At 42.0% G+C, this 26,425-nt stretch overlaps 1 protein-coding gene across 1 annotated transcript in view; it reads right to left on the reverse strand.

Annotated features, from left to right (window-relative positions):
* Positions 1–26,425, reverse strand: part of ITGA8 (integrin subunit alpha 8) — a 713,969-nt gene that overhangs the window by 681,915 nt on the left and 5,629 nt on the right. The gene's annotated exons all lie outside the window — the stretch shown is intronic.

Here is a 26,425-nt window from a genome sequence, read left to right on the forward strand (position 1 = left end):
AATACCACCTTAGCACAGGGTCTTTGGTGCACCCAGTCTCAACAAAGAGGTCAAGGATGGCAAAGAAGAGAGTATGAGTGAAGCAAGAGAACCCTCTCAACCTAAGCCATACCATTGGAGGTGAACTTTCCTTTTTGAGATATGCCAGAAGCCTCCATTGAGACATCCTCATGTCAAGATCTTCTTCACATAAAAATAGGAAACCTTCTTGCCCGGAAAGGTCAACGGCCTTGGTCAGGATGTAAGGTCCATGAGATAGCGAAAAGTGTTGTGATGATTAGATTGTTAGATTGTACAACATACAACATGTATCTACAGAGACATGCTGCATGCAAAGTACAAAATTAAGGAAAAGAGGTCACGTGGAGAATTACTGATAACTATTATGCCCTCTTTCCATCAGATATTTTCTGTGGGTGACAGAATACCTTTGTTATCACTTTCCACCAGGTATAGTGCGCTGGATGACAAGCGAACGGTTTGTTCATGTATACAAAAACTGTATATTGTGACACAGCACACAACACGCGGGGACAGGAATGATTAAAGTATGCAGTGCAAAGATCACACGTTTATCCGAGTGTTGTGGAATTTTGTTCTCAACACGTGGATTCAGGGGAGTATTTCCCTGTAGTCACACTGAACAGGGAAAACACTGATCGTTTTTTAACAACGTATTTAAAAAAAAACATATGGTCTTCCATGTCTCCATGTCAGTGATACCCTTCTTAAGATTTCACCTTTTCCTTCGTCTTTCATTCCCTAAGAGCATTTGTTTTCAAGATGTTGTCTTTCTGTAGGTTTTTTATGCAACACATGATTCTTGTATGGTGCATGTTATGTTGTCCGATATTTATAAAGCGCTTGTTCACCTGAGGGTATCATGGCGATAACCTTGAGATGGAAATAAATACACTACACCGTGAGGCTAACCCTCGGGTTGCATACTATGAACGAAGGTGCCTCGATGTGTTTGACTGAGTTCAGGGTTGTGGGTGGGTGTTTATGATGGCGTATGATGGACAGATCTGAAGGTGCAGCAGAAGACAATTCTCACAGTGCCTTTCAGTGGGTCATACCGGTGTACAAACTATATGCCCATCTAATCCTTTGCCCTTCTTTTGAGCGCACATACCGATGGTGGCATAGGTGTCAAATGAAATAAAATCATTGTCTACATTCATTTATCTGATATAGCTGAGCATTGGCAAAGCCAATAGGGCTGGCTTGTTTGAGGTATATGTTTTTCTTATTGTATGACATGTCTGGGTGCAATGACAGATAAATAACAGAGACGTATCCAAATACTGGTCAAGTGGTCTGCACTGTGAAGCACAGGATTTTAGTTTACATGGTTCAATCCATGCCTTTAAATAAAATGACTGCAACTCTTAGAAAGGATCTTAGTTACATCTTGTTGGCCCTTTCAAAGACTCTCCACCACCTCCACCTTTTTTCATCCAACTTAATCCACTGCTGGATAGATGGTGACAAAGGTAGTTTTGCTGAAGATGCACTCAGCAAACCATCACAGCCACGCATATTCTTTTACACAAGCCCAGATGAACAGCAAAAGGCAATTGGGCGTATGCGTAGCACAGAAGGAGAAACAGGGTGCCCATGAGTGTGTTCCAAGTGGCCTCGGCTTTAGTTCCTCGGCTTCATTCTCTAAGAAGCAGGATGGAAACCAGTGTTTTCACTAGCGCACTGCAGTTATGTTCTATTTCCTTCACCACACTCAGGCACTGGACTGCACACTCTATGGGATCCTTCTTGGGAATTAATTTACGTAGCCGTGGCCTTCTGATCTTCAGTGTACTTTTTCTCTGCCTCTGCTTTGTTTGGTTTGAATTATGAAAACCAGATCACAAAACAATCTGCTAAAAAAATCAATAGTCAGCTGCTATGCCAGAGAGCTTTCGGAAGGACACCAATGTAAATGCAGCTGATTTGGTTTCTATGCCTCTGCAGCAGACAGCACAAACATTACTTCCACACCAATAAAGCAAACATTGATCAAAAATTGCTTTCAGATGGGGATCACCACAACATGGGCAATTATTACTGAGTCAATTAATTTTGCTCATGTTTGTATATCAACCAATCCAAATACGTCCGATACTGATCCTTCCACTATAAGATCAACTTTATTATCTCACCATCCATCTACACTATTAATGTCTACATCAATAATTTTAATCATTGCTGTCCCCGAAAATATACATTCATTCATCAGTGCCCCAGACTAACTCAATTTATAGTGTCAATCCTGATTTGGATGAAGTAGAGGAAGTTGATGTTTTGAGCGAACAATTACACACTTATCTATACAGCCGCTCATTGTTATATTAGCCGCCTACAAGCACCTTTGATGACTCTAAATTTCATTGAAAGTATTGGGCCTAAAAGATCTGCCTCTTTTAACCCTGCTGTCCTGTTACCAATCTTGCAAACTAAATGACTCATCTGTTGGGCCCAATGATAACAATGTTGTATCTACATCTCCACTTTATACGGGATGGCAAGCAATGGGACCAAAAACAACAACTCTCTCAAAAATGGTGTACACCATAAATAATCAATCATTTGCCTTTACAGAGCAAATATCCTTATTAAAGGATATTAAAATTGATTTTTATAAATGTGCAATCTCCAGGAAATTCTCATGAAGAGTCAGGAGGCTATAGAAAATTTGGCACCTCGTCTATGTGATTTGGCAAGACTGAACAACATAGTCAGTTTATTGCAATTTTTACCCGAGAAGTTAAATCTAGTCAAATCTGAAATTCTTAAGCCATAGCCTCTCCAAGCATGTGATGATATAAGCAAAGTAACTTGTCAATGAACCCTAGAAGGTAAAAATAGCAGTGACTCCAACAATCACTCACCAAGACAAATTAACAAGCCAGGTGGCAACTTAGATGTCAGCCAGAACATTTGGACGAATGAGATAATAATAGTAGAGCTGGTAAAAAATGAAGCTTCAACTGATCTTTTATTGGGGGACACAGCTAATGATGAGTTTCAAACTTACATCAGCAAGCACTGTTTTAAAAGATTAGGAAGACTGAATAAAAGAGCAGTCTTAGCGAAATCTAAAGATGCCTATCTGAATTACAGTTTAATCAAAAGCAAATCCAATTTTTTCCTATATTTAATCAGAAAGAATGCCTTGACACAATTAACTGTAAAACTATGAAATGTTTGGGTCCAAGATGCACACTAGAAAGGACCACAATACTTTTTATACACAAAAGGTTTCAAGTGGCACAAGTTAAATACACAATTTAACATGTTTTTTTTCCCAATGGATTTGGTAGTGCTCCCAAATTCATGGAGTAAATCCAGTATTTGTAAAGCGCAAACAGTTACCCGGAGGCATCCCGGCGCTGGGGGCCGTCGGGAAGATTAAGCAAGCTATTGCCGAGAGTCAGATGATGCTGGGCTGACCTGCCGCCGGGGATCGAACCCTGGGCCCCAGATTCCAGCATCAGTCGCCCTGGCCACCGCGCCACACCACTTTCCGTGTGACGAGCCAGTGTTTTTAATCCACAAGCTTGTGTGGTTTATTTCACAATTATTCCCACATTTTTGAAAACCAATATACACATTAACAGTATGTCATGTTAAAGAACACCATTTCACTGTTTAACATTGCATACACAGACAATACAAATTGTTTGACACTACATAACATCGAAAAAATCATTGATTTTTTCGATGTTATATAGAGTCAAACAATTTGTACTTGGATGACCGGAGATTTGCATTTAACCTGCATCTTAAGTTTAATAAATAAAAGAACAATCAAGTACAATCCAGTACAATCATACTCTCAATCAATAAATTTCACCATTAAGAAAACAAGTTTTTTTATCATCTCACATCTTGATTCTTATCCTTGCAACGATTTGTTAACTAATTGGTGTAGTGAGTGGTAAGAACTCTTACAGAAAATACTCAACTTTATTTGAACTAAGCCAACAAATAGATCAATCTCTCACTTTAAAAGAGTAGATCAATTAATAACAATAGCAAAAAGGAAATATGGGAAGCTGCTAAAGTTATTTCTGAAGAATCAATGGTCTCCATGCTGACATAATGAAGAAAGTGATACTGACAAGAAATACTGGAAATTTGTAAGCGGTATAAAGGCACAGCTTGGATGAAATTACATTTTGCAAATAAAACGCTAAATTATTTTTGGTCTTTAATTCTCTGGGGACAAGGTGCCACAGAGTAGCTCAAGATCATTTCATATTGTACGATACCAGGACATTTTATTTAGATGATCTATATGCTATCTGTTTCTCCATCACACCTAATCTTTTGAATTACTCAAATAGTGATCTGCACATTTCCCAAAAGGAAATAGAAGGTTTGATAAAGAAGTCCCATTCTTTTCAAGCAGTAGTCCGAATGGGATAAGAATTGTTGTGTTAAAAGCTGACCCTAATCTTTGGAGTGTATTACTCCTCAACCTATATTTACAGGTCCTTGATGTGGACATTATTCGATCCTAGTAGAAAGCGGCGGTAATACATCTTTTACATAAAAATGGTTTGAAGAGGGATCAAAAACATTACCGACGCATTGCTCTCCTGGATGCTGAAGAAAAATTATTTGCAAAATACATATTGGATAATCTGTATACTTGGGCTATCAACAATAATTTAATTCCAGTTAATGAAACCGCCTTTAGACCCGGCTATTCAATGGCTGACAATATCATACCTCTTACAGGAATTCAAAAGATAAATTACTTAAAACTTAATCTTGCAAACTCAAAAATCATGTAATTTGGTACAGCTTAAAACCATTTAAGACTAAAAATGAAAGATTTATTTTAAAAGAAGTCAAAAACTTTAACTCCTTGGGCTTAACAGTGGATAATAATTTATGTCGAACAAAGATTTTTATGAAATTCGTCTATTCAGCACAGCATATCAAGACTCGAATTATATCTGACATCTTTAACAGCAAGATATTTTGCTGCAATGTTAAATTAAATGCGTGATTACATGAAGGCTGATGAAAACTTTTAAGATTCCTGATGTATAAGGAATCAACCAATATAAATGGATTTACCACTGAATTGAGCCTTGTGGCTGCAAACAAGGTAATTACCAAGAACAATCTGCCACCACTATCCAACCTTACAAAGTTGCCTTGATCTAAACCTACTTAATGAAACAGATTATGAGAAAGAATAGCAGACTAGTCGATCTGACAACTTCGGAGCAATACAGACGTGCATACTATACATTAGAATCATATACCTGCTGCGAACAGGAATATCTTGCTTATCGTTTGGAGCCTAGATGTAAACTTAAATATTTAAGATTTCGTCATCTATTTTTTCCAGTGCACCAATTCGAAGGCTCATGGAATACAACCTGTTTACCTTGGACTTGAGGAAAAAATATTTGAAGTCTGCATTTATTATTGTTAATTGCAGGACCATTAAGGAATATATTGTGCACTGTTTTTCTGCAAATTACTGCCAATTTATTGGAAAGCTGAACAAATTCTTAGACCTTACCTCCACCTTTTGAAAAAGTAAATAGGGAAATTATGTTCTTAAACAAACTGCCCAAGCTATTTGAAAGATCACTCGACAGTGCTCGTTACCCTCAGGGCATCTTTTAGCCTCGTGCAGCTTGCTTCTCCTGTACCAATTAGTGTTCTCATGCCGACGCGTTTCGAGGCTTGAACGCCTCTTCTTCATGGGCTTGAATGAAAACAGGAACTCAGGATTCACTTCTTTAGCAATGTTCTTTTATTAACGACACGCCCTCAGTGGGCTTGGTTTGATGCAGTCTTTCTTGTCAGGGCATTATGGGAATTGTTGTCCCTTGAAGTGAATATATTATTACCTTCGTAGGTTGAGTGTCCCGTTTTCATAAAATAAAAGCATTTTTAAATCCTTAGTAGGTTTGGACAGTCAAGGCCAGCTTCCGTGTGCAATACGAGCACTTCAAGGGACAACAATTCCCATAATGCCCTGACAAGAAAGACTGCATCAAACCAAGCCCACTGAGGGCGTGTCGTTAATAAAAGAACTGTCGAGTGATCTTTCAAATAGCTTGGGCAGTTTGTTTAGGGAAATTATGTTATGAATGTTTTACACATTTAGCATTGTCTTAATTATTTATGTATCTCAGCACGTGTTTTTAGTTATTGTAAATGATATTTTAATATTTCCCTACAATAAAATCATGTATTCACCTGCATGGCTGAAACATAGAGCATTTTGAACCAGAAATAAAAAGCAATTTTGGACTTAAATAATAGGGCCTTCATGAGTGTGAGGCAACTTCCTGCTCAATATCAAGAGAACATTCCGGACTGGTTCACTGCCAAATAGCAAGTGTTCTAAACAACAAGCCAGTGGCACTATTTGGTTTGGGATGCTTTGAGGCAAATCACAGTAAATGAGACTTCAATTTAAGGTAAAAACAGAACAAATAAATGCACAAACAGTGTGTGGCATGCCTTCTATTGTGGAATGGTGCTTTCATGGAGAGGATGTCACTCTCATGGCGAAGTGCCATTCTTTTTTGTGTGTGCCACTTTTATGGTGGAATGTAAATCCCATGCTGGAAACGCTAATCTAATGGCTTTGGGTTCACTCTTAAACTGGCATGTCACTCTCATGGCGGGAGTGCCAGTCCATTGGCATGATGTTACTATTATGTTAGAGTGTAGCTTGTGGTTCGAGTATCAATCGGAGTGCACTGATGTAATTCTCATTGTGGGATGTCACTCTCAGGGCAGTAGTACCAGTCTAGTGGCATTGGTGTAACTATTATGGTAAGTGTAGCTTGTGTTTCGAGTGTCAATATGAGCATACAGGTGTAATTTTCATTGTGGGATGTCTGGCGATAGTTTAACTCTAGTAGCATTGTAGACACTCATACAGTGAGGCGTAACTCTCCTGGCAAGAGTGCCACTTTGCACTGGGGTCACACATAGGGTCGGATGTAACTCTCTTGGCGAGAGTGCCAATCTATGGACAGGGGTATCATTGTCATAGTGAGATGTTACTCTCCTAGCGGGGTGCCACTTTAGTAGCAACTCTGTCACTCTCATGGTGGGATGTAACTCTTGCGGTCTGAGAGTCAATCTGAGGACAATGGTGTCAGTCTCCTAGTGGGCTGTCACGCTCATGGTGGTAGTGTCACTCTAGTCTAGTGGCAATGGCATCATGCTTACACTAGGAGGTAACCCTTATGGTGGGAATGCCACTCTAGAAGCTTTGGGGTCACTCACTGTAGGTAACTCTAAGCGGACACGGCTGTCCTTTTCTTTGTGGGGTGTCTATCTAATGGTGGGGTGGGTATCTTTGCCGGGAGAAACAAGAGGTCAGACCAGAACAAAAAAAGTATGAGTGTCCACTATGGAATCCAAAGTTAAACTGGTCAGTCAGAGGAAGGAAAAACGTACTCACAGTATTTTGCTTTTGTCTCTGGCCAGAGGCCATGTGTTTGATACACTGCATGCTTCTCTACTATAGTCCCTTCATTCCACCCCATATCTTGGTGACAAGATGTTAGGGAGGAGCAAAAAGGAGGAACAACTCAATGAAATAACCTTTCATTTAGGGGAGCACCATCTTGAAACAGAACCTCCAGTTTAGAGGTATCAGATTATATTTAAAAAAAAGCTCATGTTCTATAAATCTGGTTTGTTTGCTCGCATGCATTAGCTGCGTTACATTTTAACATTGAGATGAATCCATTTCTTATGTGTTATTCTGCAAAGACCGTACTTTTATAATTCAGGACAAAATACATGTGGTATGAATATAAATTGAGATCCTTTACATATTTTGTTAGGCTGTTTGTGGTTATTGTGGTACAAAAAGCACTTTTAAGGCCAATTCTTATGAAGTACGGAATATTAGATCATACGGTTTATTGACTGTGAATGATTTTTTTTTAAAGAGTTTTAACTGACCAGTTTTTAACTTTTGTATTATGATGCGATTTGTGCAATAGAAAGGTATTTATTTGTTGTGGAGATTTTTCTTTTTTAAAAGGACTTTTAATTGACCGTTTTTAAGGAATATATATCGTTATTATAATGCTTGCAAGGGTTATTTTAAAGAATGGATCAACATATTTTTTTACTGACTGGCTTTACATTTGTCTGAGTTTTCTAGTTAAAAAGCCGTGGAGCAGCCCTTCTGGGGTGGGCGCCAAAATTGCACCTTCCCTTGCTCAGTGTCAAGCCGAGTGCGCGCGCGCCCCCTGCCCGACCGGCAGGACAATCCCGCACATTTTATTGAATTGCTCTTAAAGCTGCACCGATTGAAGCGATTTGAGGGAAATGATATCTAGAGATTGAAAAATCAGATTGCACAGATGCTGTTCTAAAAGCCTGTTGCTCGCAGTGTGTATTTTAATTGGCCACTTCCCAAAACGTGTGTTTGTTTTCTTCAATATTCTGTTGCTACAAAGGCGGAGACGCTTTTCTTCACGGAAACTGAAACTACTGCTAAATTAAAACAATAATTAATTCCTCTGTGGGAACGCGAGAGGAATGTTTACGATAGTGAATACAAGATTAGAGGAAGAACTCATGAAGAGGCAAACGATGTAAACGTTAGCAGTTAAATAAAACCTAAAGGAAGCAGGGCCTTATTTACAAGCCCCGTGCGCCGCCGGTGCGTCACTTTTAATGTGTGTGTGTGTGGGGGGGGGAGAATGACGTACAAGCAGTGCAGTGGGCTTGTAAATATGCCTCCTAGGTTTAATTAAGGCTTCCAGTTTTCAGTTTTCACTGATCATCTAGTGGAGGAGCAAGAAGTCACTTCTTAAGGACAAACAAATTGATCTTGTTCGGGTCTCCTCAGTCTACAAAACGTAAGTGGCTATTGTGACAGTGACGACTTTGCTTAGCCAATCGCTGAACGGAAGTCTTCATTTGGGCAATGGTCTATACCTTCTCTAGGAAAAAAACTTTTTCAGACCACTATATTTTTGGATGGTGTCAAGGAGGTTTGCAACCTCGAATTATCTCACTTTCCTCCAGGTTTAGAATCTAGTGACAACACCCATCAGAATTCCAGAAGGGAAATAAGATACATTAACAGTGGGACATTATCGTTTGGAAAAGGGGGCAATTGGGCCACCAGTGCCTAACTTAGAACAGGTCCCAGGATGCTTGCTTCCGGTCCAGGGAGTATCCGGCTTGGCAGTTCGGGCTGGACTGTTCCCATGAGGATAGGGGTCAAGATTGATTTGCATATGGCTGGGTCCAAACTGGGGTGACATGGTGAGCAAAAGAATGATGGATTTAACCCAGATTTCTTGACTGGGAGTGAGTGTTTGATTGATTCAGCATTCCACGCATCATTTGTTGCCCTAGTATTTTTCACCCAAGTGGGCTGGGTATCCCCAGATGTGGGTCCCTTGCTCAATGTGCACCTGGATTCAAGGTAGCCTGGCTGATAAGGGGTGATACCCCAAACCAATCCCAGGATGCTTGTTTACAGTCCAGGAAGCAGTTCGGGCTGGACTGTCCCCATGAGGAGCAGGGTCAAGACTGATTTGCATACCGCTGAGTCCAAACTTGGGTGGCGACATGTTGCTTCAGCATGACTAGAACAGGGTCACTGGGCTTAGCCCTGTTATTTCCCAGTAATAAGTGTATCAAACATTGAGGGCGCAAAATATTGAGAGCGAGCACCAGGTCCAAAGTTCCAAATATGTATGTATAAATTTACTATTCTTAACTCGACATCTAAGTACCTTGAAGATCGTCACGGTACAAAGATGTGAAGTCAAGTATATTAAACCTATACTTACATATATACTTACCTTCACAATATTTTAGTCCTCGATATTTAGACCCCATTTTATTTTGTAGTCCAAAGTCGAGTGGAAAGCCATTATAGGAAGTGAAACAACATGCACTTCCCATTCGATTCAAGAAGGAAGCCTTTCATATTATCCAGGCATTGGTCATGCCAATAGAGTTTTTAACCACAATTGACTTGTGCGTAATCTATGCCCTACTCTCTTTGCCATTGAAGTGTTATGTGTTTTGTGGTACCATGGTTCTCTTGTGACTTCATTGGCACCATTTTAGCTCAAATTAGCACTGCATGTGCCCCCAGAAGTACTGGTACCCTCTGTCAGCCTCATACATTCTTTTCAAATGCTCCTGCTATCTTTCAACTCCCATACCTGGGGTAATAGGTATTCCAATCAGTGCCTGATCCTGAGACAGCTGCAGATACTGAGAAGTTGTGCAAGAAATGAGGCTAGGGGATCAACCTCAAGAAAATTAAAGCTGGTACCAGCATAATAGCTGGACTTTATCGGCACATTTTAACCCTGTCAACAAGAAAGAATGTATCCATTTCTTAGGGGCAGCAAGGCTACAACTTATTTCAAGGCATGTATTGTTAGCTCATGCGTTGCAATGGCTTCAAAAGTAGGTTGATATGGCATCATGGGTTTTAATGTTCTCATGGACATGCCTGTACCTGTAACCAATAGTCAGGCCCGTTCTGGTAAATGTGGTTAACTATCAAATGATACTTGTTCAGGGGGTGGATTTAGATACCTTATTATCCTCCCATCCTCACTACAGACACCAACTTGGTGGGATGGGGGGGGGGGGGGGTAGGTTCGGGCACAGCTGTATCCCAGAGATCCATGACGAGAAATTAAGGCCATCCAATAAGAAGAAACTCTTAGCAATTCTTAAAACTTTTTTGGCATTCATACAATGATAGGTGGGTCACTCTGTCGTGATAAAGACAGACAACTACTTACAGTGATTATATCATTGCTTGGGGCGGGGGCATTCTCGGTCTCTCAACAAGATACCTCATACATTGGGTGTTTAAATGGATTTTTGTCTTTATTGTCTACCACCAGTATACATTTGAAATAAAAAAATGTGCACGTCGACAGAGTCCAGTTTTCCATTTGTCCCAGCAGTATGACATAATAACAGTATTATTCAGTTACATTTGTTGTTGTTTTGGTTTGCATTTTTTGTGTTTTTTCAGGCCTGGTGTAACAGATTTCTCCATGTCAGCTGCACACACACACACACACACACACACACACAAAACAACAACGTATACATTTTATGTTCTTTCTCTAATCTGACCAGGTGTTCTTTTGCTCACTTTTTCAATCAATTCTCAGGATATTGGCAAAGATCTGAAAGAAGAAGGTGCAAGAGCTATTGGTAATCCATTGATGGCTTTGCAGGTCATAGCCCCCTTACCTCTGACAGACAACTATGGTTCCAGAGCACATACTTCTCACCTATCTTTCAATGGTGGGCCCTTTCTCAGCGGAGAACATTTCCCATTCGAAGCTGTCAGTGTGGAAAAAGAAATGGCTAAGTCTTTGACATCAGTGGTTGTCCAAAGGCAATGGCTTAACCATTCAGGTATCTCATAGACTGCCAATTACCTGGTAATAATTTGCCTACTGCATGCCTTTTCATTCATGGTTCAGGAAGAGACATAATTTCTAGGTTGAGACCCTCTCCTGATTCTTGAATGTTTTCCAAAGGGATTTTGATGTGTTAGCAGTTTTTCTATAAGGGCAAAATTGGCAGCAGACGGGCTTTATTATCACTGAGGTCACGTATTTAGCACATAGAGTTGCTTCCAAGCTGTAATGAGCTCTTGTCCTTTGCCACAACAGAATGAATTCACAGGTCTCGGTGTGAGACTATTCGCATTAAACTTAGCCTCCAATACCTAACTGCAGAAGGTTTCTCTGCAGCTACTTTCTGCTGACACTGGGCTTTACACGGCCATCACATCAGCCTAATGGCATGGTGAATTGACTACTCTTATGCACAATCTGTATTTATGGGTTCTTCTTAGTGGCTTGGTGACGAGTCCTTCGCCCAATATTGTGTCAAAAGTCTTATTGACATTCTCAGTGCAGCAGTAAATTGTCCTTCGTGTTTCCCAAGGTTCTTCTGCCTCTTCATAGGAGGCAGGGACCAGTTTCTTTGATGTGTTGGGGACAGAGAGAATTTAGCTGAACAGAATCAACTCATTCAAGGAACTGAAGGCATTGTTTATGGCATTTGGGCCAGGTTGAAAATGGGAGAAATGTATTTTGGTGCCATTGAGTAATTAGATGCACCTGGCTGTGCCTTTGGCCTGTGAACAGTCGGTCACTCCACTTCTGGCATCAACTGTGTATCTCTCCACATAAGAATTAAGAGCATTTTGGGCTGACGTGCAGACGATATGCATTGCAAATCTTTGCACGGGGACTACATAAGGCCTCCTTCCAAGGTCCCTTTCATTTCCATCCCCATAGTATTAAAAAGATCTGAAGGAACACCACAGATCTGTTTTCTTTCTCTTGGAGATTTTTTACTGCTGAAAGCAGCCTAAATCTCTTGATGAAACCCTATTAAAAATGAGGAGCTACCAGAGGACCCTGCCCTCAAATTAACATCTACTGCAATAATTCACTTCCAAGTGTACATTAAAGGTCCCACTTGCAAGCCAAGGTTACTAGGCCTCATTGACTTTACCTGCAGCACCCCTAGTATCAGTAAATCATGAAGCATTATCATTGATTGGGATACTGGGCCATGCATAATGACAGCCTTAGTAGTCCCCACACCCAGCTTTTTGATTGTAGTTTAACCTGGCACATGCCCATTTGAACTGTTAAACTGATTTCAGTGTCAACCTGAGGTTTGCTGTTCTATATGTTTTATTAGAGAATTTATGGGAGTTACAGTATATCATGGTTTCTGCTGTTTTTCTTAGTCTTTAATGGCTTTCTAAACAGCCCCATTGATTAGGGCTGGAAAATAAAGAGGGATAATTCTGCAACGCCCTGATTATGTAGTGGTAATGTTAATTACACTGGATTCGACTCTTCCTTATTGCAGTCATAAGACCACCAATCTGCATGTGATGCTAGAGAGTGTGAGGGTGTATCACATTGTGATTGTGCCTTTAGACAAGAGTTCTAGTGAAGTAAAATTCTGAATTTTGCATCCTTTAATGAAGGTAGGGAAACTTTTCTCCTTAACATGTTGAGCTTTCTGTAAAATATTCATCTATAAAAGGTACACTCATGGCTTTATATGTGCTGTGGTTTGGCTACATTCCACCAACATGATAGAGGGAGGACACCTGCATGCCAATATTTACAAGATGTCAGAAAAGAAACATTTCTTGACAAGGTAAGTTGGAAAAAGCTTGAAGATGCCAATAGCTACTAAGAATGTGCCCTGTCGCAGGTATTCGATGTTAACATCTATCTGGTAATAGGAAACCAGCATTAAATGGTTTGCAGAGCATCCTCACACAATTATTGAACAAAGTAAGCATAAAGAGGTTCCTGTGGATGAAAATGTTACTGTCCATGCTGATGTAGATAGATTGTACTCTCTTACAGAGAAGGGACCTCAATCTGCCTATACCAGCACTAGGAGGTGGTTCTCCCACTTTGCAAATCTCAAAAATTGGGGTAGATCATCCACAGTAGGTACTGGCCAGATAGGCCAATAGGATGATTTGACTGACCCTGACTCATTCAGAACCAACATTGCCGATCCTACAGAGTGACGTGCTTTGTTCATGGATCTAAATGCAGATTGTACACAGCCAAGTACGGTGACTACGCATCCATATTGTGTATAGTTAGTGGCAGCATACCTTCAACAGCAGCTTGGAAATTATAGAGATGTTAGCTGTTGGGTGAAGATTGACAAGGTTTGTGAGGGTCAGCTTTGACTTTTAATGATCAAGGATCTGACCCAATCATTAACAAATTAGAGGAACCCCTTCTGATAGTGATGGGCAAGTAATAGAGCTGTGTGGCACAATGTTGTGGTCAGTAATGTTGACCGTTTTTAAGAAAAAGGGGTTCCCCTGTATCCCTCAGAACCTGGGTGATTATGATTAAATACAAGAGTGGTTCTGTTGGGTCAGACAAATTGCTTTGTAAAAGCTAATCAAATGCAAAACATACGTATAGAAGCTCTCTGAAACACATTAGAAGTGAAAAAATGAACCTTCGCGCAGAATTAATAATTGATTTCTTATAATCAAAGAATGATTTGCATTGTATTTATATTTGAATTCAAACACGTTACATTGAAATTAATTCATTCAACAATGATATGAGGTATTTTATAAAAAGACTGTCGAACACAAGTGAAAATCATGTGACAATTGGTGACAAATGGTCAGTGCTTGAAACAATGTACAGTGAAATACAAAATTCATATATACAATTATGTACAGGGGTAAAGTTGGTCAGAATGTATTTCACGTCCGAGGACACCTAGCATTTATTTCAAGGATCCTGGAGTTTTCTGAACCATTGGTGGGCGTCGACGTTTCGACCCTGTTGCGCCCCAGTTGGTGGTCGCGTCGGGTCTTTATCAAGACTGGAGGGGAGGGGGTAGACAGTGTGAAAGTCAGGAGGGGGTTCCTCTGCCTGATCTTGAGCCAGCCGGTCAAGTCCTGATATCACGGAAGTCGAGCGAGGTCTCTGCTCTCTGGAAACGACTGTGAATGACGAAAGCGTGCACGGCTGAAACGTCCGCAACGGACGTTTCAGCCGTGCACGCTTTCGTCATTCACAGTCGTTTCCAGAGAGCAGAGACCTCGCTCGACTTCCGTGATATCAGGACTTGACCGGCTGGCTCAAGATCAGGCAGAGGAACCCCCTCCTGACTTTCACACTGTCTACCCCCTCCCCTCCAGTCTTGATAAAGACCCGACGCGACCACCAACTGGGGCGCAACAGGGTCGAAACGTCGACGCCCACCAATGGTTCAGAAAACTCCAGGATCCTTGAAATAAATGCTAGGTGTCCTCGGACGTGAAATACATTCTGACCAACTTTACCCCTGTACATAATTGTATATATGAATTTTGTATTTCACTGTACATTGTTTCAAGCACTGACCACTTGTCACCAATTGTCACATGATTTTCACTTGTGTTCGACAGTCTTTTTTATAAAATACCTCATATCATTGTTGAATGAATTAATTCCAATGTAACGTGTTTGAATTCAAATATAAATACAATGCAAATCATTCTTTGATTATAAGAAATCAATTATTAATTCTGGGCGAAGGTTCATTTTCTCACTTCTAATGTGTTTCAGAGAGCTTCTATATGTATGTTTTGCATTTGATTAGCTTTTACAAAGCAATTTGTCTGACCCAACAGAACCACTCTTGTATTTAATCAGTAATGTTGACCTACAATAATATTGTATCCACTACATCACCTACCACAACATCATCAAGGAAAACATGTAGTAAATAAGGAATTTTCTCTGATGCGTCCCTCTCTTCATTCTGAAACATTTTTTGTTAGATGTGCAATACCTCAGTGCACACCTCTTTGCCCAACTCTGTCCAAAGTTTAGATCCATCCCTTGCCAAATATTGTCAAACTATTTGGGACTAGGATTGTCTTTTGTGCTAATGACATTCACCTTGATAGACAAATCCTCTTGATTAATAGAGTGGCACTAATTAAGATATCTTTCTTCAGTCCTTGAATTTATGAATTCTAACTTTTTGAAGTTAAGTGGAGCATAAACAAAGATCCCACTCTTAGGAACAAATAACCTCCAATCTCTTACATTATGGCCCACAAAGATATGACCTCCATCTATACCTGATAACAATGTGAAACTCTTAGGACTTCTCGTTGATATAGAACTAAGTGTGACTCCTGATATCAATTCTGTGGTCAAGTCCTGTTTTCACCAGCTTAAATTGTTACGTGAGAGCTTAAAATGTGTTGCTAAAGAACTTGAAACCTCTGTAGTTAAGTCTTCTGTTTATTCTCAACCTGATTATGCAAATATGTGCTACCTGGGATTTCCTGCCAAAGCTGTTTTACAATTACAGCAAGTCCAAAATCAGACATTTCGATTGGTTTTCGACCATGATCATGTTTCTGAAGCCGGATAGGTGTTTTATTGTGTTCCTGTAAAAAGACACCTACGATTAAAGTCCCACTGCTACTGCTACAAAGCTTATAATAGTAAATACTCCATGATCATTCAAGGCCGAATTCCTAGATATACCTGCAATATCTTTCTTCATTCTAACAGCATGCTTTTACTGCCTATTCCCTACACAGCAAAAAGCGAGATTAGGAGGAAAGCTTTCTCTTTTCTTTCTCCGTGTTTATGGAATTCACTTCCTAAAGCAAGTCAGTTGAGAGAGAGTCTCTCAGCATTTAGAAAGGCTCTGAAAACGTATCTATTCTGTTAGTACTCTCAGCTCTCTTATTGCCTTTACTTAACCTGGCCTTTCAATCTATTGATACCATGAAGCCATTGGGGTGACATTCATTCATTCATAGTTACTATTCTTACTATTCTTACCTCCACATGTGGTACAGTGGTTAGGTCCATGTAGTATGTGAAATTTTTGTTATGCAATGTAATACATGCGATACAGTGTACTATGCCAAAAATAGCCATCATCGCCAGAAATACCATTTCCAAAAAGTGGATGGCAATATTGCAATATCAAGAACTAAGCTCACCCTTGTGACACATAGGTCTTTCCGTGGAGGAAGACACTGCACCTTATCATAACGCAGCACCTAAAGGTAATTTGCTTCAGAGTGCACATCATGGAAGATTCCTCAATCACTCGCTCTCTCTACCTCCCTTCCCTTGTGTCCAGGCGTATGGGACCCCTGCAGCTTTGAAACCTAGGCACTGCTATCAGATGAGTTCCTGTCCGAGACCTTAGTCTGTAAAGGAGTTGGAACTTGAATGCTTGTGTGTGCCAAAGATCACAACAGTGGAAACCTCTGTGATATGGGCAGGGATTTTAGAGCACATTTCTTTATGGGAAGTTATACTGTGACACAGCAACAGGTGTGCAAGTACTTTGTGGCACAGTAACAGTTGGGTGAGTGTTCTGTACACAGGGATCAGCAGGCATTATCTTACAAAGTAATTGGTGGCAAGAATTCTGTGCCGACATTCTTGGACACAGTAACTACTAAACTCAAATTGCGTGGGTAAGTAACTGATGAGGTATTCTGTGGCATAGTAACTAATGTGTATGTTCTCGAGACAGAGTACCTACCTCTGGACGGTAGGTATATTTAATTAATTATATGTTTGTAAACATTTCAGATATGCGCACATACATTAGATGCTTTGGCAGAATGATGCTATCAGCAAATGTGATTCATACCGCAGGTCAGTGTCAAGGTGAATTTCAAGCGGGGTCCTCTATGGCACAGGAATGTACACTGACAACTTATCTAGCGCAGTCTCCTGGTACAGGAAGTGTACAGGGTATTACTTCTACAGGATCATGTGTTATGAGAGGTAATATCTGTACGGTGGCACTCTTTTTCCAATCGGGAGTGTTTTCTCCTGCCGCACCAATCAATGTCTGATACGTTTATACGGTGCATTGAGAAGTGTACAATGTTTAGGTTGATAACATGAAGTCTTGTGGATAGTTGTAATGAGTACAGTGTTATTGTGTATTAGAGATCACACAAACTTTTACTAAGAGAATAATGAGAAGATATCTGAGCCATGGGAAGGAAAGTCTAGGCAGCCTGGAACCAATCCCTCATTAGCTCAAAGGTCTACTACTACCTGATCCCACATGTTCTACCCTTGAAAATAATGTACTCAAGATCTGCCTTCCCATTACTAGGGTGTCATTTCTAGGCAAGATAACATATGCTTTTGTTGTGTCACAACTTGCACATACACAGATGGTCAGGGATGACCGTTGTTTGCATTCATACAACTTTACCTTCCAAGCCAGCTGTAGAGCTGAAGCGGGCATGGAACTCCAAGGGTTATGATGAGCGAGTCCAGGTCTAGGCTGCTCCCAGGCTCCCTTGTCCCTCAGGATCTATTCATGCACCCATGATTCTCTTCGTCTTGTACATGGAATCAACTTGGTATTTGGTGAATTTGTTGGCCATCTCCATGAATCAGTTTAAGATGTACCTGTCATCATGCAACAACTGAGACACTTTCTTGTGAATAGGGGATGGGGGGCCTGCAGGAGCTAAATTTAAATGTCACAAGGACCAGCCTCATGCTGATCACAGAACGTTCTTGGTGTTAAACTGCTCAATCTTGGCTCCATAAACGTGCCTGGACAGAGCTGGCTATCCAGATAATATCCGCGGTCCTTATTGTGGACTCAGGTGTGAATCTGTATCCTAATATCCAGGCCATGGCAGATACATGGCTTGTACAATGTTTAATGTGAGTCAACACTCACTGATGGTGGTCCCTGTCACTTTTAATCAGTAGACTTTGACCCAGAGCGACAGAGAGAAAAGCAGAAGTGGGAAAAAGAAGGTGAAAGAGGCAGACATGTACACAGTGAGAAAGGGAGACAGCCGGAGTGGAAATGAACCTGAAAGATTGACATAAACAGACAGGAAGTTTAGAGCGGTGCAAGAAAGAGGCAGGAGGAAAAATTAAAGCCAGGCGACTTTGGTATTTGGCAACACGAACACGTCACTCAGGGGAACTGTCCAGCCGATAACACCTAATAAAGATGTAGATCAAGACTGTAAGGATATGATGGACTATTTGGCAAAAGCCATCGATCAGATAGCACCTGAGAAACTCCAAACAAAAAATAGTGGAAAAAAGGGAGCCCCATGGTTCACACCCGCTTTGAGGGATCAAAGGAAGGCTCTGCGTAATATGGAGAGAAACTGGAGGAAAAATAAGGATACAGATACCTGTGGACAATATAAGAAGGCGTTTCGCAGCTATAAAAAATCCACCCGGGAAACTAAAGCTTCATTTTATGAGACCCGAATAAATAGGGCGACCAATGTTCAAAAGGAAACGTTCAAAATCCTGAAGGAACTAACTAAAAGAGCTCAGGATGCAGAAAGCAGCATAAATTATGACACTTTCCAAAAATATTTTCTGGATAAAGTAGACACCATTATGCTCGAAATAAAAAGTATGGGGTACGGCCCAATCGAGCAGCAGGCCACTCTAAACCCAGCTGCCAGCTGCCTATCTTCATTTCCCCCTATGGACCCACTAATCCTCGAATTGCTGATGAGGAAGACAAAATCTGGTTCCCCTGCAGATCCATGCCCCCCAAGTATTTTCTGCTTGGCACGTCCTATTCTAGAGGACCACATCCTAGCCACACTAAATAAATCCTTGAGCACTGGTAGGCTCCCCACTAGCTTTAAAGAAGCTCGTGTAAGACCGCTGCTAAAGAAAGTGGGGGCAGATCCCAACGCCTTAAAAAACTATAGACCCATATCCCAGCTGCCTTTCCTGTCCAAAGTACTCGAGCAACATGTGCTAAAATCTCTGTCAAACTTCCTGGAATTTAACCATCTACTCCATGAGAGGCAGGCAGGTTTCCGCGCACATCACAGCACCGAGCTGGTCATGCTCTCGGTGCTGGACGAGCTCAGAAGGATGGCTGACAGTAAGAGACCGAGCGCCCTGATTCTGTTAGACCTATCAGCGGCGTTCGATACTGTCAGCCATACCCTTCTGCTGGACAGGCTGGCTGGGGTTGGGATTCAGGGCTTAGCTCTTCGGTGGCTGGAATCATTCCTATCTGGGAGAACCCAGAGAATCCAGATGGGAGACAGCATATCAGGAGTGGGAGGTCTGACTTGTGGTGTCCCCCAGGGCTCAGCACTATCCCCTCTCCTGTTTAACCTATATCTGCAGCCTCTGATTAACACACTAGCAGGGATGGGCTGTCGAGTGTTTAACTATGCCGACGACACACAGCTGTTGCTGGGCATAGACGACACCGTACAAGCCCAGTCACACGCCCAGGACATACTCAGATACACAGTCCACTGGATGGCCACCAACCAGTTAAAAATCAACCCGGAAAAAACAGAGGTGCTGATAGTACCATCCAAGTGCTCCTCTTGGAGCGACATGTATTGGCCCCAGGAGCTGGGCCCAACTCCACAGCCAGCTGCCACAGTCAAGAGTCTTGGCATTAAGTTAGACAGTGCCCTTTCTATGACCAACCAGGTTTCTACCGGGGTTGGTATCTGCACTGGTCTTTTAAGACAGTTGCGCAAGTTAGTTCCTCTCCTCTCCCAGTCGATGCTTCGCACAGTGGTTTCTGCCACCATAGTGTCAAGACTCGACTATGGAAATGCGCTCTACTTAGGCCTGCCAAAAATGCTAATAAACAGAATTCAGGTAGTCCTAAACGATGCCGCCAGACTCATCTTTAATCTCCCGAGGAGAGCACATGCCTCTCCATTACTAAAGAGTCTACACTGGCTGCCAATCGGGCAGAGGTCCGTCTTTAAAAGCCTCTGTATAGCCCATAAAGCCATCTATGGGCAGGCCCCGGCTTACATTAAGGAACGGATTGAGATATATAGACCAGAAAGAAACCTCAGGTCTTCAGACGCCCAACTCCTTGTATGCCCACGTTTCAAACTGGCCACAATGGGAGGGAGATCTTTCTCGGTCCTACTACCGAACCTTTGGAACGCCCTGCCGGAGGCACTCCGTAAGGAGGGTAATCTACTCCGCTTCAGGAAAGCCCTGAAAACCAACCTTTTCAGAACAGCACTCAGCTTAGCTTAAGTCCTGCCCCTTCCCTCCTCCCTTTTTTTCAGTATCCCGGTTGTTATGTTTTGTGGTCAAAAGCGCCCTGAGACCTGCAGGTGATTCGGCGCTATATAAACCTCCTGTAACAATAACAATAACAATAACAAGGGCAGCATTCACCAGCACAAAGGCTCTTTAAAAATGTGGCCCGCGGCACTTATTTATTTTGAGAAATTGTGCAGTGGCTTTGTGATTCCAATTTCTTGCTCATGCATTGCATTGTAAACTGGGGTCTCACCCCCTGTAGACTTAGGGAGTGTAGTGCTGGCTGGCATGCCATAGCTTTACCCCTCAGTGCAGCACTGAACATTGCAGCTCAGCTCTTGTCTGAGACTCACAGATATAATCATATCATTCCATTTCCCACTCCTGCATTGCATCTCTCTTGATGCCAGTTTACACTTTACAGTGATGTGTCTTGCATTCACATTAAGTCTCAGCAGAAAAAATTTTATCACTTCTGCCGGTCACCGATGATCTAGTACCAAAGCTTGTTTGCATTATTTATGCATGTATTTATTTACTTATTACTTTATTTATTTCTTCAGCCATTTATTTATTTATTATTTCTCTATTTATTTTTGGAAAATGTCCTTTTCAAAATAACAAGAGCAGTTATTGAATCAGATTATACTTTCAGAGTTTGTTGTAGTAGGTATGAATTGATTTAATTTTTAATTTTATTTTTTTGGTTAATGGACAATTCAAAAGTAAAGTTATACAATCATAAACTTTCAGAGATTGTTTCAGTAGTTTCGTCGGGCAGTTTCTCATCCATGGGCCATGTTTTAACCTCTGCGGTTCCTCAGGGGTCGACCTTGACACTTTTTAAATTCTATATTGACCCTCTGGCCGAGCTGATGGAAAGCTGTCATCTTACCCTATTCTCCTTTGGAGAGGATACTCAAATCATCTTTTCTTTATCTTCCGCTTAGGACCAAAGCTCCACGTCTCTGAACCTGTCTGGCTCAGGGTGCCTCATGAATGAGTAACAATTCATGGAAACTGAATGGTGAAAAAACTGAGGTGTTGATTATAGGGAAGAACCCATATCTGTGGGGCCCACAACATTGCCCATCTGCTTTGGGTGATACCCCTACTCCTGCTTCTAAAGTTAACAAATTAGACTTCTTGGTAGATTCCACGAAGCTGGAGGTGGCAAAGGTCCCTGGGACCTGTTTCACAACCTTGAAATGATTACAGAAATTCACTTGGATTCTCCCCATACCTGCCCAAAGAACCATCATCTAGGCTCTTATTTTATCCTGTCTGGATTATGGTAAGAGTCTTTATCGGGGGGTTTATACAGCCCCCTTGAGATGCTTGAAGATAGTGCAAAATGCAGCAGTTAGGCCTATCTATTGATTGCCAAAATATGACTCAGCTACTTCTCTTCATCATGAGCTACATTGGCCAGTTGTGCAAAAATGTGTCCAATTTAAGGCAATGTGCTATCTCTTTAAAGCAAGGGCTGCGACCGCCCCTCACCACATCAATGGCCTGATACAACTTTACCCTGCTATTAGATATCTGCGCTCCAGCAACCTCTCTCTGTGCACTGTCCCCAGGATAAAACTTACTCACTTGGGAGGTCGCTTCCTCACGTTCTTGGACCCTACGCTTTGGAATGATCTGCCAGAACATCTGAGATTTTTCACTTCACTGCTCTCCTTTCAAAGACAACTGAAGACCTGGCTGTTTTGAATCCATCTGAGCTGGGAGAAACCCTTTCAGTTGCTAAGAGTGCTGAGAAAATTCTAGTGGGTAGCTGTTCACGCTTTATATATTAAATTAAACTAAGCTAAGGGAATGTGTTCGGAAGAGTCTGATCTTAAGATATCTTCCACGAGACCGGCTAGACAGATTTGGGAGTACTTCCTGACCTAATCATGTGTGTGAAGCCCTGTACATATGCTGCAACACAATGCAGTTCTTTACGTCTGATTTTCCGTCCTAAGTAGTGTCTGCTGTCCTCTCATAAAAGACTGGAAATCTGGTTGTTTGTGATTGCCTTTGGTTCTTTGTTTTACTTTTTTCCTAGAGTAATTGCCTCATGATGTTTTCTAAGCTGCTGTGTTTTGTTACCTTCATGGTTAATATTTTTGACCATGTCTTTCTGGTGAGTGAATTCCTTGGTGTGTTCTGTAAAAAATTAAAAAAAGAAACTGCATATTATATTTTTTTCTGCTGCTAGAAATAATGTACAAAAATAAACTACACATTTTTCTTTTACTAGGAAATAATGGTTTGGGGCACTTTGGCAGCTTTTTACATGTTTGATTATTTCAAGAACTTCTCTTCACAGGTGTCTGCTAAAGCTGAAAAAGTTTAAGAGCTATATTTAGAAAATACTGTACCTGAGAACAGCCCACGTAGTATAATTTTCTAGAAAAAAAGTAATTTGGCTTAGATTAATCCCAAGCCACGTTTGGACAGTCTTGAATTGGGCTAGCTTGACTTATGCTTTTTTTTGGATTTGGTGGTCCCGAGTCACAGAAAAACAAGCATTGGCAAAGGCAATAGGTCTCATCTATGTGAAAGCTTTTGGATCTGCCACTGTCTTTTAGCCATGTTGTACAACGGCGTGGCTGCTGTTCACCATGGCTAAAAGTTAGTGGGTTGGCATAGAGTAGAGTGATGTAGAGGGGAATAAGTGGCATAGATTGGAGTGGAATAGAGTGGGGTGGAATGGAGTGGCGTAGAGTAGCATAAAGTGGACGGAGAGGTGTAGATTTGAGTGGTGTAGAGTGAAGTGGCATAGAGTGGAGTGGCATAGGTTAGAGTGGTGTAAAGTACAGTGGAGTGCAGGGGCCAGAGGGGAGTGATGTACAGCAAAGTGGCGTACAGTAGAGTGGCATAGAGTAGAGTATGGTGGCATAGACTAGAGTGGTGTAGAGTAGAGAGGTGTAGAATAGAGTGGCGTGGAGTAGAATGATATTAAGTGGAATTCAGTGGCATAGAGTGGAGTGATGCAGAGTTAAGCTACATAGTGTGGAGTGGCATAAAGTGGAGAAGCGTAAAGTGGAGTAGAGTGAAGTGAAATGGCACAGAGTGGAGTGGTATAGAGAGGAACAGAGTGGTGTGGCATAGAGTGGCACAGAGTGAAGCAGCATAGAGGGAGTGGCATAGAATGAAGTGGCATAGAGTTGGGATGGCATAGAGTAGGGTGGAATAGAGTGGGGTGGCATAGAGTTGTGTGGAGTAGAGTGGCATGGAGTACTGTGGTGTAGAGAGGAGTGGTGTAAAGTGACAAATTGGAGTGGCATAAACTGGAGTGCCATAAAGTGGAGTGGCATAGATTAGAGTGGTGTGGTATAGAGTGGAGTGGCATAGAGTAGAGTGGAGTTGAGTGACACAGACTAGAGTGGCATAGGGTGGCATAGAGTAGAGTGCCATAGAGTGGCATTATTTGGAGTAGAGTAGAGTACAATGGAGTGATGTAGAGTGGCATGGAGCAGAGTAGCATGGAGTAAAGTGGTGGGGAGTACAGCAGAGTGGTGTGGAGTACAGTAGAGTAGGGTGGAGTGGCATAAAGTGGGGCAGAATAGAGTGGCATAGAGTAGAGTGGGGCGGCATGGAGTAGAGTGGGGCGGCATGGAGTAGAGGGGTGTAAAGTGCAGTGGTGTAGAGTGTCGTAAAGTAGCATTGTGTGGAGTGCAGTGGCATAGAGCGGAGTAGAGTAGAGTTAAGTGGAGCACGGTAAAGTGGGACTGAGTGGAGTAAAGAGGAGTAGCGTAAAGTACAGTGGAGTGGTGTAGAGTGGCGTGGAGTAGATTAGAGTGGCAAGGAGTAGAGTAGGATGGAGTGGTTTGGCGTGAATTGAAGTGGAGTGGCATAGACTGAGGTGGCATTGTGTGGATTAGGGAAGAGTGGAGTAGAATGGCGTGGAGTAGAGTGGCCATGGAGTACAGTGGTAAAGAGAGGCACTTGAATGGAGTATTGTAGACTTGAGTGGCGTAGTGTAGAGTGGAGCAGAGTGGCATGATGTGGCATAGAGTAGAGGGGTGTAGAGTGGAGTGAATAGAGTACAGTGGAGTGGCGTAGAGTACAGTGGAGTGATGTACAGTAGCGTAAGGTACAGTGAAAAGGTGTAGAATGTCATAGAGTTGAGTGGAGTGACATTGACTAGAGTGTGTGGGCATAGAGTATAGTAAATGTAAAAAAAAATATGATACTTGTATAGCGCACTACTCACCCGCAAGGGTCTCAAGGCGCTTGTACAAATACCGCTGTGGAACCCATCCTGGCTTTCCCTGTGCAGTGTCCACTCCTGGGCACCCCCAAGGTGGAGGTCAGGCATCCTTAGCGTTGTGGGGGCCGTTGTGGAGATTAAGCAAGCTATTGCCCAGAGTTGCAGAGTGGGACTCCATGATTGGAATAGGCACCGAGGCGAGAATGATCAGGTCCATGGAATTTTTGAGCCCAAGACCCGCCGAGGCAGGGAATGGAACCCTGGTCCCGGGCTAGACCTCTGCATCAGGGTCTGCCGCTCTAACCATTGAGCCACACTTCTCCACGAATAGGGCATAGGGTGGAGTAGCATGTAGTAGAGTGGAGTGGTGGAGTGTGGAGTGGTGTAGAGTGACATAGTGTGGAGTTGCGTTGTATGGTTGTGTGTGTAACTAAAGTGTCAATAGAGACAGGAGTTAGGGTAAAAGCAACATGAATAAGAACCTGTATGCCTGTGTTAAAAGTAGGAGAGCACATTGCACATCCATGAATAATACCGAAACACTTATAAAAAATGAAAAAAATGAATGTGTGTTGCAAGAAGAGGAAGAACAAAGACAGGGAAATACACATGTACTTGGTTCAATGTCTAGAGAACGCAAGAAAGGAAGGAAAGCCTACAGGGAGGCCTAAGCAATCAAAGACTGCAAATAAAAAGTGTCAGCAAAAACAACTAATTGTATGCTATGGTTGAGTTGTAAGCCCACTGAATTATCAACAATATGTCTCGCAGCACAGTGCATGCGCTGTGGTGGTGACACCCAATGATGGAAATCAGCACCCACAAGCAGCCGCAGCCGGTAGTGGGAGTACTGGCCGGGCGGTGACGTGGGGAGGGGGAGGGGCAGGGTGGGGGGGTAGTAATGTATGGATTACGGACTTTAAAAGGTAAGTAAACATAAATAAAACGAATTTCTTTACACACACTGCATCGCATTTGGTGATGCAGTGTGTGCAACGAAATTAGTTTTATTTATTTTTATGTTTACTTACCTTTTAAAGTCCGTAATCCATACATTACTACCCCCACCCTGCCCCTCCTCCTCCCTCTCCCCACGTTACCGCCCAACCGGTACTCCCACTACCGGCCGCGGCTGCCCACAAGTATCCAACCTCACATAGAGTTAGATTTCCAAATGTATGGAACTTCACAAACGTTTCCCATTGTACATCTGCAAAGCTGCAGCTGTCGCATATTACCTGTGAGAAAACCCCTTCTAAACCCCAGATTCATCATTGTCCTCTTTTGCGAGCCCTTAATAGCGATTATTAAGGAATCGCTATTAAAGACTCGCAAAACGGGATTCATGTAGAAATCGCAATATTATTTGCGATTTCTACAGCTTCCTTATTTGCGATTAGCAAATTGCTAATCGCAAATAGGGATGCGATTTCAAGGGTGCCAGGGGTGTCCATCATCCCCTTTTGTATCGCTTTAATCGCCCTAAGTGTGGCAGGGTATGCTCAGACGTGAGTCCCTTGCTCACTTGGCCACTGGATTCAAGATAGCCTGGCTGATGAGGATTATGAATCCGAAACTGGTCCCAGGATGCTTGTTTCCGGTCCAGGGAAGACATGGCTTG

Source organism: Lissotriton helveticus, chromosome 10, assembly GCF_964261635.1.
Source record: "Lissotriton helveticus chromosome 10, aLisHel1.1, whole genome shotgun sequence".
NCBI lineage: Eukaryota > Metazoa > Chordata > Amphibia > Caudata > Salamandridae > Lissotriton > Lissotriton helveticus.